At 38.1% G+C, this 12,930-nt stretch overlaps 1 long non-coding RNA gene across 2 annotated transcripts in view; it reads right to left on the reverse strand.

Annotated features, from left to right (window-relative positions):
* Nucleotides 1–12,930, reverse strand: part of LOC148116413 (uncharacterized) — a 48,616-nt gene that overhangs the window by 7,838 nt on the left and 27,848 nt on the right. For both annotated transcript variants that reach the window (XR_015729026.1, XR_015729025.1), the window contains exon 2: nucleotides 1,771–1,825. This is a non-coding gene — a long non-coding RNA (uncharacterized LOC148116413). The remainder of the gene's footprint in view (nucleotides 1–1,770; nucleotides 1,826–12,930) is intronic.

Below are 12,930 nucleotides of genomic sequence, written 5' to 3' on the forward strand. Positions count from 1 at the left end.
GTAGCCAAGGTTATGATGCATCTAAACTAGAACATATTAAACTATTGCTGCCCACATACTTGTGGAATTATGTTTTATAATCATGCTCATATAAGGAAACGGTTTATACTCTAGCTGCACAGAATTGGTAGGTAGGATTACATAATAAAGCTTATAAAGAGCCCTTTTCATTTTGTAAATTTAAATTTCAGACAAAACAATTCAAGAAAGTCTGGCCAGGTCATAAGTTCTTCCGAGTTCTAATTTTATCTTGGACTAAGCATTGGTGGCGCTTGCATGTTCCTTGGCTGGTTATTTTTGAGCTTGGAGTAAGGCTAAACATCTATGAGTTACTGTGTTTCCATAGGATATATGTATCGCACGACTCCTGGAATTCTGACCCAGCTTTTGCAAAACAATAGAGTTTGAATTCGCCTTTACTCAAGAGTTGGGATTTACTTCTGCAACATCTTTTCATAGTGATGTCTTCCTGCTTTTTTACACTGGCAATCTGCAAAGCAAAAGTTACTTTCAGGAAAAAAAATACGCCACCACTGCATCCATCACTGAAAAGCAGTATTCAAATGCTCTGTCTTATGATTTATGTTGATTTGTCTACAGGTAGTCTCAGGTTACAACAACAATTGGAACTGGAATTTGTGTTGCTGTGTGATGCAGTTATAAAGCATGATATCATGTAACCCAGAGGTGGGTTTCAGCAGGTTCTGGCCAGTTCTGGAGAACCGGTAGTGGAAATTTGAGTAGTTCGGAGAACCAGTAGTAAAAATTCTGACTGCCCCTGCCCCCATCCATTCTCTGCCTCCCAATTCCCAGCTGATTAGGAGGAAATGGAGATTTTGCAGTAACCTTCCCCTGGAGTGGGGTGGGAATGGAGATTTTACAGTATTCTTCCCCGCCACACCCACCAAGCCACACCCATAGAACCGGTAGTAAAAAAATTTGAAACCCACCACTGATGTAACCACATCGTTTAGCCACAACAAACCTGGCAGTTCTAGTTGCCATTGTAACCCCAGGCCTATTAACTGGAAAGAGCCAGGAGTCCCAGGAAAGGACTGGGGAGGTGTGGCATTGTGGGTGGGTGCTACAGAGTACAAAGGGTTGGTAGGGCCTGTGGATAGGCCAGTGGGGGCCATGGTGGGCACTATGGAGTGGGGTGGATATCATGGGCAGGTATGGAGCATGGGTAGACTGGCAAAGATTCCAGGGTGATGGGAGTTGCTTGCACGCTGGTGGGTGCTATGCAGTGTAGGCAGGAGACTGCTATGGAGTATGAGACTCTTGGCAGGACTTCTTAGGAGAAAAAGTAGTGGGAGTGACTTACAGGAACAATTTACAAACTTTCCTGTCAGCTTCTGTACTAACATTGCTTGTAGGAAATCAACAGGGAAGGTCAGAAATGGTGATTGCATAACTGCCAGACACTGCAAATGCCAAGCACCTGAATCAATCAGTTGCCAAGCCCCTGTATCACAATCATGACCACAGGTGTGCTGCAATAGCCAGAGCTTTAAGGACCAATCATACATCCCTTTTTTTCAGTGCTGCTGAATGAGTGATTGTAACCTAAGGATTGAACTACTGAATCCTTGAATATTGAGGAAGGTAGTGGAGCATGTTTTAAAACACTGGTTTTGTTTATTTGGAATACTGTTCTTATCACTGATTCATAGAAACTGAAGCTAAACCCCATTGCTCAGTATATTTCAGTTATTATATACTCTGGAAAGATTGGTAGTTGTAGGAAGGTTTTATTTTGGATATACTTGCCTGCCATTATTGTTTTCCTTGGGTGTAATCAGCTTTCAGTGAGCTTCAGTATTTCCTGAAAAAATATCAAAACCATTAATCTAGCAGTTATAAGTAAACAATTTTCTTCCCAATAGAAATGATAATAAGAAAATAGACCTAATTGTGATTAGTGATGGGACAATTTTAGAACTGGACCAGTTAGGAATATGAACTTTAAAAATTTTACCGATTATTTCTCTTATTGCTAGAATAACAAATTATGCTAAGACAGTTTGCTTAATGATTCATGGCAGGGTCTATAGATCCTACCTAGCCAAATTACATTACATAAGGCTAAGACCAATGTGTCAATCCAACCAGTATATAATTAGATGTAATTTTACTTCTCTGACTTCAGCATCAGAACTAATAATTAAGCCATCAAATATGCTGAGCATTAATTCCTGCCACAAAACTGTTATTCCTGTTTCTTCTGCTACTGGATTGACTTAGGTTGTATGAATGTGTTTTATGTAGATACCTCTATCAGATAGACTGCAGATATTAGCAACTTTTCTTGAGCTGGTATTAAAGAACAATCAAACAAAGTGAATATTCCTACATATTGCTTATTAAAGGGCATACTGTGGATCTCATCAGCGAAGGAATTTTGACTGGTGGGATCAGGGATAAATCCAGCAGGTTCTGACAGGTTCTGGAGAACTGGTAGTGGAAATTTTGAATAGTTCGGAGAACCGGCAAATACCACCTCTGGCTGGCCCCAGAGTGGGGTGGGAATGGAGATTTTGCAATATCCTTTCCCTGGAGGGGTGGGAATGGAGTTTTTGCAGTCTCCTTCCCCTGCCACGCCCACCAAGCTATGCCCACAAAGCCACACAACTCCCACCAAACCACGCCCACAGAACTGGTAGTAAAAAAAATTGGATTTCACCACTGGGTGGGATCCAGGAGAAGAGCCTTCTGTGCCACTGCTCCAGCCCCTTGGAATATCTTGCCTCGGAAGGTAAGATCGGCCCCCATTCTTTTAGCCTTCGGGAAAAGCCTTAAAATCTGAGTATGCCAAGTGGCATGGGGTCCTGAAGGAGAAGCTATTGACTGGAGTTGGTTGGTAAACTAATAGAGGAAGCATCCCACCTCTCCACTCCAAACCCTTTGGGTTTTTTAAAGCTTGTTTTAATTTTTGTGATTTTAATTCATTTTTACATTTACAACCATTGAATGTTTGTTTTATCTTGATGTAAACCACTTTAGAGTCACCTGAACTGCGAGATGGGTGGCAGATAGATAGATAGATAGATAGATAGATAGATAGATAGATAGATAGATAGATAGCTTAGTAGCAGTATACTGGCTTGGAAAGAGAGAATATTTTGAACTAGCAGCTTTCACATAAACTTTCTTTGATGATAGAAATGGAATAACCTGGGGATAATACTGTATAATGTCTGTGGATGCTATGGCATTCATATAACCACTAGATGACGCTTGTTCACTACTAAAAATTTAAAAGGAAGAAATCTTGAGAGAGAGAGAGAGCTCTTGAGAGATTTGGATATATTCTTGCAAAAAAAATATATCTTGCAATTTTGACCACTTCTTACATAATCCTTTAATGTTTAATATTTATTGCTTTTCATTGAAGCAAAAACACATTGAAAATTAAGGAAGGAAATACAATAAGAAAAAAAAGAGAAAATGAATGAAGAACAAAATCAAATAAAAACTTGATATGGAAATGTATATAGGTGAATACATGCACAGATATATACTGTTCTTTCTTATAGAGAAATGGGAGATAACATTTTTATTCAATATTTCTGTCAAAGACATCTGTTCATACAAAGATATTTTGCTAAAAAATAATTGTTAATGTTCTAAGAAATCATTATTAGATTTGAATAGTTTTTCTTTATTATAGATTTCAAAAGTCATTGTGTTCATTTTTAGCCTGTGCGTTTTCTTATCCTTAAATGCCTTTAATCCAAAAAATTAAGCACTTTAATTTTTCAGTGTTTTATGCTAGTTAATCTGGCAGCTAAAAAGAGGAAAGTACTTAATTTGCTATATTACAATGGTTTTAAGTCTTTAAAAATGGACAATAAATTACATTTCATACAAAATTCTTGTAATGTTTTGATAATTTGTTAATTCAAGTTTTAAAGCTTTTATTTCTTGATACTTACTACATAGTGCAAAATTGTATAAGTGTATCCACTGCTTTAAAATTTGCAGATGCTTGAAATAGTTTATAACAGTGATGGCTAACCTTTTTGCCATCGCGTGCCAGGAAGGGGGGGGGACGGGGGAGGTTCGCATGCATGCGTGTCCACAACCATATTTTTATGCGCCCCGTCCTGTGCATGCATGCGCAACCCCCCTCCGCCCCACTCCTGGCTCGCGATGGCCTGGTAGGCCCGTTTTTCTTTCTCACCTGGCTCCAGATCCTCTCTATGCATCTGGGGAGGGCGAAAACAGCCTTCCCTGGCCATAGGTTCGCCATCACTGGTTTATAACAATAAATAAATTAACAGGCCTAGAGTAAAACTAGTTTTGTTTTAATGACTTCATTGGAAATTATATATATTTTAATAAAAATGTGTGTATATCAGTGGTGGGTTGCCCCCAGTTCGCACTGGTTCTATAGAACCGGTAGTAAAACCAGCAGGAGGCTCTGCCCACCCACCCCATGCACGCTTCTGCGCATGCCCCATTGTGAACCAGTAGTAAAGGTAAGTAGAACCCACCCCTGGTGTATATGTATACACAAACACACACGAACAAATATGTTTTAGTCACTCATTATGAAAATCTAAATCTTGTCCCTTGTTTGGTAGATTTCATGATAAAAGAGAATATAGTAAGAGACCGATTAAATCATAATGAGATCGATTTAATCCTTAACTCATTTTCTATGGCCAAGGCATCTGTCCATGTAGGTAATTTTGCACAGGAAATTTCACCATTATAATTCTAATTCTTACAATTGCACCAGCATTTGGCTCTAGTAGTTCTTTGCTCCAAGGTCACTAGACTGAACTTGCTGTTAAATGTAAGATAGCTGTGATAGTAACAGCTGTGGCCAGAATCAGATGTCTTTCACTTTCTAGGTTACATTTATAAATTAAAGAGTAATTATGGTAGAGGTTTTAAAAGTGTTTTAGTTTGGATTTTGGGTGTTTACAACTCAGAAGCCTGTAATGGGACTTCACCTACAGAGAGCTGAATCCTGCTGAAATATGTCACTTCAGGTAATGTAATATCACATAAATGTAATTTGCATTAATTTTTCACAAAATATGTCATTTGCATCAATGTACCTTTGTATAATTATGTTAGTGACGATGTCATGCTAATGGTATAAAATTGCTGCAATTTTGTACTCTACAATTTAATGAACATTTTTTAATAATGGACTCCCTCCAATTAATTCATAAAAGCAAGGTTTCACTGTACTGTAAATGCATCTCTTCTACTTCTTGCCCTTTCTCACATATATGATGGAAAACAAGCATCACAAATCTCACACAGTTCTTCCCAGCGCTCTCATTTGTGACCTTGGCACTCTTCTCGACTCAGATAGGACTGGATAATTTTGGCCCTCCAGTGCCCTGTTAATGCCTTGTTCATTCCTGCTCACCATTACTGGAGCACACAGGCCTATTGCTTGTTTTGAAAGATATGAACTATTGGCACTTTATTGCATGATATTCAATCTCCTTCTTATACTGCCTGCAAAACTTAATTGGGCTTTGCATTGGTATATCATATATGTCAGATGGATCATACATGCCTTTCATTAACTTGAATTTTATAGCACAATTAAGAATTTAAAAGACCAGAAGCTTGTGATCTCTGAGGGTGATTGTTATGTATTATATATAGTTGTCAGTTGAAGTTCTCAGTCTGGTCCTCTGTTGGAGTGGGAAAACATTCTCTCCTGATTGATTGTGGGCTGATCAGCTTCCTTATAAAAGGAGCTGTGTCAGCCAGGGAGCAACAGTTGCCTCGCAGGCAGTATTGAATAAAGAGCTGTTAGAAATCACTCTGGCCTCACCTCCATTCTTCACCCAGAACGTAACAGTGATTACAGGGGGGTGGGACAGAGTGAATTATATGTAGTGGTAATGATGATAACATTATTTCACTTTTTGGAAACAATATGTACAGGTCCTAAATGTACCAACATCTTCATGGCTGATCCAGAACACCACTTTCTTAATTCTCGTTTCCTAAAGCCTCTCAGATTATGACATTTTCATCATCTAGACACATGGAAATGAATCTCTCATCAGATTCCATTATGACTTCAACAACCATCAACGACTTTCACTCCATCATCAATCTCAATCTAGACATACTTGCAGAACAAGTCTACTTCTTTAATATCTCCATAAAACTAATGAGCCGGTCAGTTTCCCCTGTTCAGCTGGTCAATAGGAGCATATGAAATCATTACTCAATGTCCTGCTTGCAATCTGGTAAAACATATGGCAATCAATTCCTTCTGTACTGAAAACTTCACATTATGCCAACAAGTACATAACCAGAGTTTTTATCTAAGGCCCCCTCACCAGGGTAATGAGATACAGCAGCAGATGAAATGATGGAAAGGGGATAATCTTTTTCACTACATTGGAATCAACACATTTCCTTGCCCCTTATGAACCCAAAATGAAAGAAGCAGGAATCAAAACTTCAAGCAACTAGGCACTGATGCACACCTTGTGATGGTCTGTTAAATCAAGCCAACATTTCTCTTTACCAACATGCTGGGAATTTCAAGAGGGGTAATAAACCAAGAGTGCCTTCCAATATGGAACTGGTGTCCAAAAGCTCCACAGAACTTCACTGTTGCAAAATGTTTGCTTAAAAACATGCTATTTTGCACCTGAGCAAGAAAGAAATGAGATCAGATGCTGAACTCAGCAGATATGATTTGAAATCCTTTCTAAGTATGGATTATTGTTAGAAGCTAACACACTACATTAACAAGAGTTTATTACCCTGAAGTAGATCTACCATATCTGGGCTGCAAACATTTGGAAGATCTGCTAAATGGATTTTTGCAATCCAGATCTGGTAGCCCCACTCCAGCCATACATCTCCTAAATTACATCTGAAAAGCCAGAACTTATATTGAAAGAACAGTCAGGATTATGCCATGTTTGAATTGGCATCAGCATTTCAAAAGTAATTGAAACCAGAGAAATTGGGGGAGATGAAAATAACACGAGAGCCATACAAAGGGAAAATAAAAGTTGAAAAAAAAAGTATAATTTCTGCTACTGGGAATTGTGGGGATTGAGCTCCTGAAGTAACTCTTCACAAGGAAGGGGCCACAAGGAAGACTAATCTTATTGTACTGTCTGGTGCTGTGGTATAAATGCAATAACTCTGTAATAATAATGACTCTGTTTTGCAACTACAAAACCGCCAGATTAGCTATCAGGAAGCAATTTCATCCTCTTTAGGATTCGCCATATATACATTTTTTCTGTAGGTTTCTTACCCTCTATCAGGGCCACGGAGTGCTGTGTAAAGTCCATCAGCTTTAGGAGCTATCCAGATCCTGGTGCTCAGTGGAATTTCAGACAGGAATATATAGAATCTATCAGAATTGTATATATACAGTCCATCTTCTCTTAAATTCTCAGAATAGAGAGATCTGGATGTTAAATTATATCATGTCCCCATAGATAACGTTTTTATATGATTTCCATCTCTATTCATTTGGATCAATATCACGTACAATGCTAGCTACAATGCAACTTGCTTGTTTTTGACTATGCCTGATATTGTTAACCTCTCCCCTATGCTTAATATTATATGAAAGCAGCTTTGTTTCCTTATTCAATGATGCTTTAAGAGATTCAGCCATTCAGATTAATTTAACTCTTGAAACAGTGGCATCTTCTTTTCAGGCTTATGCCAGATCCTGAAAAAATGTTGGGCTACTTTATTGAACAGCAGAGAGATGCTGTGTTGGCACAAAGTCTGAAGCTTTTCTTCCAAATCATTTTTGAAGTATGTATAACCTCATAAACCATGGGCTTAAAATCCTGGTTTATCATCTATGACAGGGATGTCAAACATGCATTGTCATGGTGGTGTCATGTGACGTATCAGGACTTTCCCCCCCTTCATTAAACTGGGGGTGGGTATGGCCAGCACATGATGCATCCGGCCCACGAGTTTGACAGCCCTGATCTTTGAGTATTGCCTGTATATACATTATTCTGTCCACTTTGCAATCTTTAATTCTCCTTTCCTTTCTGCAGGATAATAAAAATGATATGGTTTTTCCAGGATGTACAGTTTCATTCCCAGTTCCACTCTTCATATGTACACCATTAAAAGGAGAATATTTGTAGTTCAGTGTTGAAATCAGGGGTCCTTGGTGCTCTTTGAAGTTGGTTGTTTCTTTCAGACATTTCATTACCCAAACTAGATAACATCATCAGTGCTAGTCACTGATGATATTAACTAGTTTGTGTAATGAAACAATCATATGCATTCTGGGGAGACAAGTATGTAATGAAAGTGGCAGTGTTTTTTTTCACCAGTGGTGGACCTGCCCTCAGATTAGGAAGTTTTGGGAAAAGATTCAAAAATGGTTGAACAAGATAACAGGTGCAAGCTTCCCTCTAATTCCAGATTCTTACTTACTTGGAATTAAACTAAAAGACGTGGGCAAACAAGATTGGCACTTATTCATCCATATTACAACAGCAGCAAGGATGGCACTTGCCCAGCAATGGAAAAATGCAAATACACCATCAGATCAACTTATAATAAATAAGATATTGAATTGTGCCAAATTGGACAAACTAACATATATCCTAAGAGAGAAAAAAGAATCCATATACTACAGTAACTGGGAACGCTGATATATATGGCTAAAGAAAAGGACAAATATAGAGTAAATAATATAGTTTTAAATATATATTTGTTTATAATTAGATAGCATTTGGTATTTAAAACAGTCAATGTTATCTGAACAAAAAGATTTACTGGGATGTAACTATGAATAGATATTTGGGGGATCGTTACGATTCCCGGTTAGTCCTTCCTTGTAGTTGTCTTTATGTGTTGTGTTGTCTATACATATATAACTTATATCAATTTGATAATTATAGTATATGTTTTTTTATTTATAAATAACTAATAAAGATCATTTAAAAAAGAAAAAAGAAAATGGCAGTGTTGCAACACAGCAGTAGTAGGACTTTTGTGGTTCAGTATGCCTCCTCACTCCCACGGGCTTCCATTATGCTACATCTACTTATAGGTGCCATGATAGGGTGTTTTGGTTTTTTATCAATATTAAATTAAGAAATAGATATATTTTAAAATAAGGCATGAAAATGTGACCAGTCATAGTTTGTATAAAAAGCTTTTTATAAATACCCCAGAGTCTCTGCATTAAGAAGAAAGCAGGTATATCATTCACAGATCTACCAAATGGGTTCAGTTCTACAGGCAGAGTTCAATAACCATGTTAAAACACAATATAGATCATAGATATTTATCAGTGAAACACATCAGTGTTTGTCTTATTTTGTCACATCGATCAAAGTTGGACTTGATTCAGACTTCATTATGTTTCAGTGCAAGCCATGGGACTGAATACCAGTCCCAAGTCTTAGTTTTGTGAGGCTCTTCTAGAATACTTTCCCATCAGGCCCAGCTTTTATCTCCTTAATGTCTTTGTGAGTTCCCGATAGAATGGATTCACCTATGGGACTTCTCTGGTCAATGAAGCTATAGTGGCCATCATTGTGTTCCCTCTTGCTGTTGGGGTCAGACCTTTCCTTCTGTTCATGAAAGGGAATTAGAAATGTGTATTGTGTAGAATTCTATTGTATTAAATATGGTCTCCCCTTTCCCAGCAGCATAGGGAGATTGAACTCCTTTGGAAGCCTGGAGGAGTCTTGTGCTCGGGCGGGGGTGGGGTGGAGAAAGAAGGTCCATACAAAAGCTCCCAGGAGTTCAACATTCCTCTCCTAACCTCTTTAGGGTGGATTGTTTCCAGGGTCTTCGCTGGCAGACAAACATTTTCCCAGTATAATATTCTTTCCAGCAGCTTTGTCTGCTTTGTCCTTACAAGATGAGACACGGCCCCATGGTTTGCTACATTGTCTCCTGGTAGATTCATTGTACCATCTTCTTCTTTATAGTCCTCTTTACCCACCAGATGATCCCCTCATCTCCAATCCTAAAGAATGCATCTCACATAACCTTGGAAATGGCTATTTTTGCTGATAAAATAGCCGGGAAAAATCTGTAGAAAAACTATTTGAAATAAATCAGATCGTTAGGAGATGGGACAGGATCTCTGATGAAACCAACACTGTTTCCAAATAAAATCAGAGACAATTGTTTTTCTAGTATACAGAGAGGTAAGCCAATATCACCGGTAGCATTCTGTGACATTTGTTTTGTTTTCTCCCCTGGATGGTTTCAGTATCCATATACTTGCAAAGTATTCTTGCCAGATTGCTTAGGCAGGAAGTGCAGGATGATTTAAATACATACACATCATCTTCTAATAATTTGGTAGACTTTTTTCTCATCCCAGAGCATCTGGAAGTATGTAAAAGATTACTTTAGTTCAGCAGTGGATTATACAACAGTCCACTCTGTCAAAAAAAGGACCACCTTGAAATTCTGTATTTATCTTTGTGCTTTAAGCAAATGTCTGTGTAATTTATATTTTTCTGGCCTGCAGATTTCCAACTCCTTCTATGATGATCCAGGAATCATTCTGCATATGGCAGAGACCCACTGTCACTTTGATCTTTAATCTCAACTAGAAAACTAGTGTGCTTGGGGGGAAGCTTTGAAAGAAAGTCTGTATAAAGTAATAGAACTCCTGCAAATACAACACATTGTTAAATCCTTTAGATACACATTACAAACTGAGCTGGAGAATCTCTTTTAAAGGAGGTTAACCCACTTATTAGACAGAGATTGATGTAGGTTTTGTCCACATTACAATGTCCACTTTTCTAAAGTTGTGAATGACTGTCAATTATTTGTATAAGAGAAAGTAACATGACACTTTTTGAGCATGGTAGGGCTAAGCCTGCAGTCCCAATGTCTGATGAGAGGCAGCTTTTATTTTCTTCTTCTTTCTTGCTAATTGTGGTCAGTTAAATTCTCTCACACCTTTAAATAAAACAATTAATTAAAAAAACCCCACCATTCTAAATGGTTACTAACTCCAAATCCCCCAAATTATACAATTTTCTCCCTTACTTCTTTTGGTCATTCCTTGCATATACAGTAATTTCTTCTACATTTTTACTGTTTTGCTTCAGATTTGTTGACCTCTCTCATTTTCTATGGTGCCATTGAATAGTTTAGTAGAACAGAGCTGCATCAGTAACTACTTTGACTAGAACTTTGCAACCAAATATATTTGTTGATACACAAATTCACTAATGACCAGACCAACTGATAGAAGATTATGTCTACCATATCTATTGTTTTCTTCCATATATAAAACTTATTCTTGACTCTGATTAAGGTGTGTGCGTGTGTGTATGAGAATAAGGAAGGGGATGAAGACCAGTGCATGGTATGCATCAGTATATATATTATTATTAAAAATTATATATTATAAATAATTTTAGTAGTATAGTAAATATTTTTAGTTTGGTATAGTAACAGAAGAATAAGATTAATGTGATTAATATCCATGGACCTGAACCTGTGGTTAAAAGCCACAGAATCCCCTCTCTGTAGATCTCTTTTTTTACAGCCTTGGCACTTTTGAGTGCAATTATTCTACAAACCCTAGCTCTACCCCAAGTTTGTCTTATTTATGTTCATATATTTATACACAGAGGTGAACATCAGCCTTCACAGTGTGTGGTCCTCCAAATTATTGTTAATATGAGTGTGTACGTTGAGACCACACTATTCCCCAAACATCTGACCTGGAAAGACCCATAGGGTTGGCCTTTACCTTTGTCCCTCACTGTGTCTTTGAGTTGTCCATTTTAAATGAAAGCAGAATAAATATTAAACAGAACCCAATTTGTAAACTGGGAATAGCTGGAAAGCTTTTCACACTCCTTGTTTTGACAGCAGACTGTCAGTGACCCACGGCTGATTTTCTGGGTCTGCTATTTCCAAGGCTGGGTTAACCTGGATTTGCCTCTGAGACTTGATGACATATCTCCTTGAGTTACTAGAGATGGTATGAAGACTACCAAGTGCCTCTTGAAATGTTCCCTAAAGGCAGCCTTGCGGCATCTGTGTATAAATGTCTTTTGAGCTCTAGGAAAAAGAATTAAATAATCACATTATATCAAGCCATGCCATTGATCACCAAACTTGCTTTATGTAGTCATATTTATTCCATTTTCTTCAGATTTCTTGGCTCCGATAACTGCTGTTTCTATCTTAGAAGAACTCTAATTCCAATAACTTTCATTCTATCTCTTTATTTGATAATTTGCCTCTTTTCTCTATGCAGACTTCCCTAGGTTCTTTAGTATGGCTTAGGGCCCGGTTATTTACGAGACCACCTTCTGCCACCGATAACCTCCCACCGGCCAATACGCTCCCACAGAGAGGGCCTCCTCAGGGTGCCGTCGGTCAGGCAATGTCGGCTGGTGACCCCCGGGGAAGAGCCTTCTCTGTGGGGGCACCCGCCCTCTGGAACGAGCTACCCCCAGGGATATGACTGATCCCAGACCTCCGTACCTTCTGCCGGGCCCTGAAGACTTTTTTATTTCAGCAAGCCAGGCTGGGTTAAACATCTTTTAATTGGGGAATTTTATGGGTAAGGGGTTTTTAAATTGGGGAAGCCAAATGATCAATTTAATTTTGTTTTATAGTATTTTAATGTTTGTATTGTGTGTTTTTAATTTTGGCTGTTCACCGCCCCGAGTCCTTCGGGAGAGGGGGCGGTATAAAATTTTTTTAAAAAATAAAAATAATAAATAAATAAATAAATAAATAATTTAGAATACCAGTCTGTGGCAAATCAGAGCAAAGATGAAGAAATATTAAAGAGAAGGTCCTTGGTGTGGTTAATACATGGGGCCTGCATTAATACTGCATCTCCAACAAGTTAATACTGGCTGAATAGGACTAGAAGAAATAATAACATGAACATGTTAGCAGTAACTATAAAATGTATAATTTTGCTAGCAGAAGAGCCAAAAA

Source organism: Pantherophis guttatus, chromosome 1 (genome assembly GCF_059756535.1).
Source record: "Pantherophis guttatus breed Tessera chromosome 1, ASM5975653v1, whole genome shotgun sequence".
Classification (NCBI taxonomy): Eukaryota; Metazoa; Chordata; class Lepidosauria; order Squamata; family Colubridae; genus Pantherophis; species Pantherophis guttatus.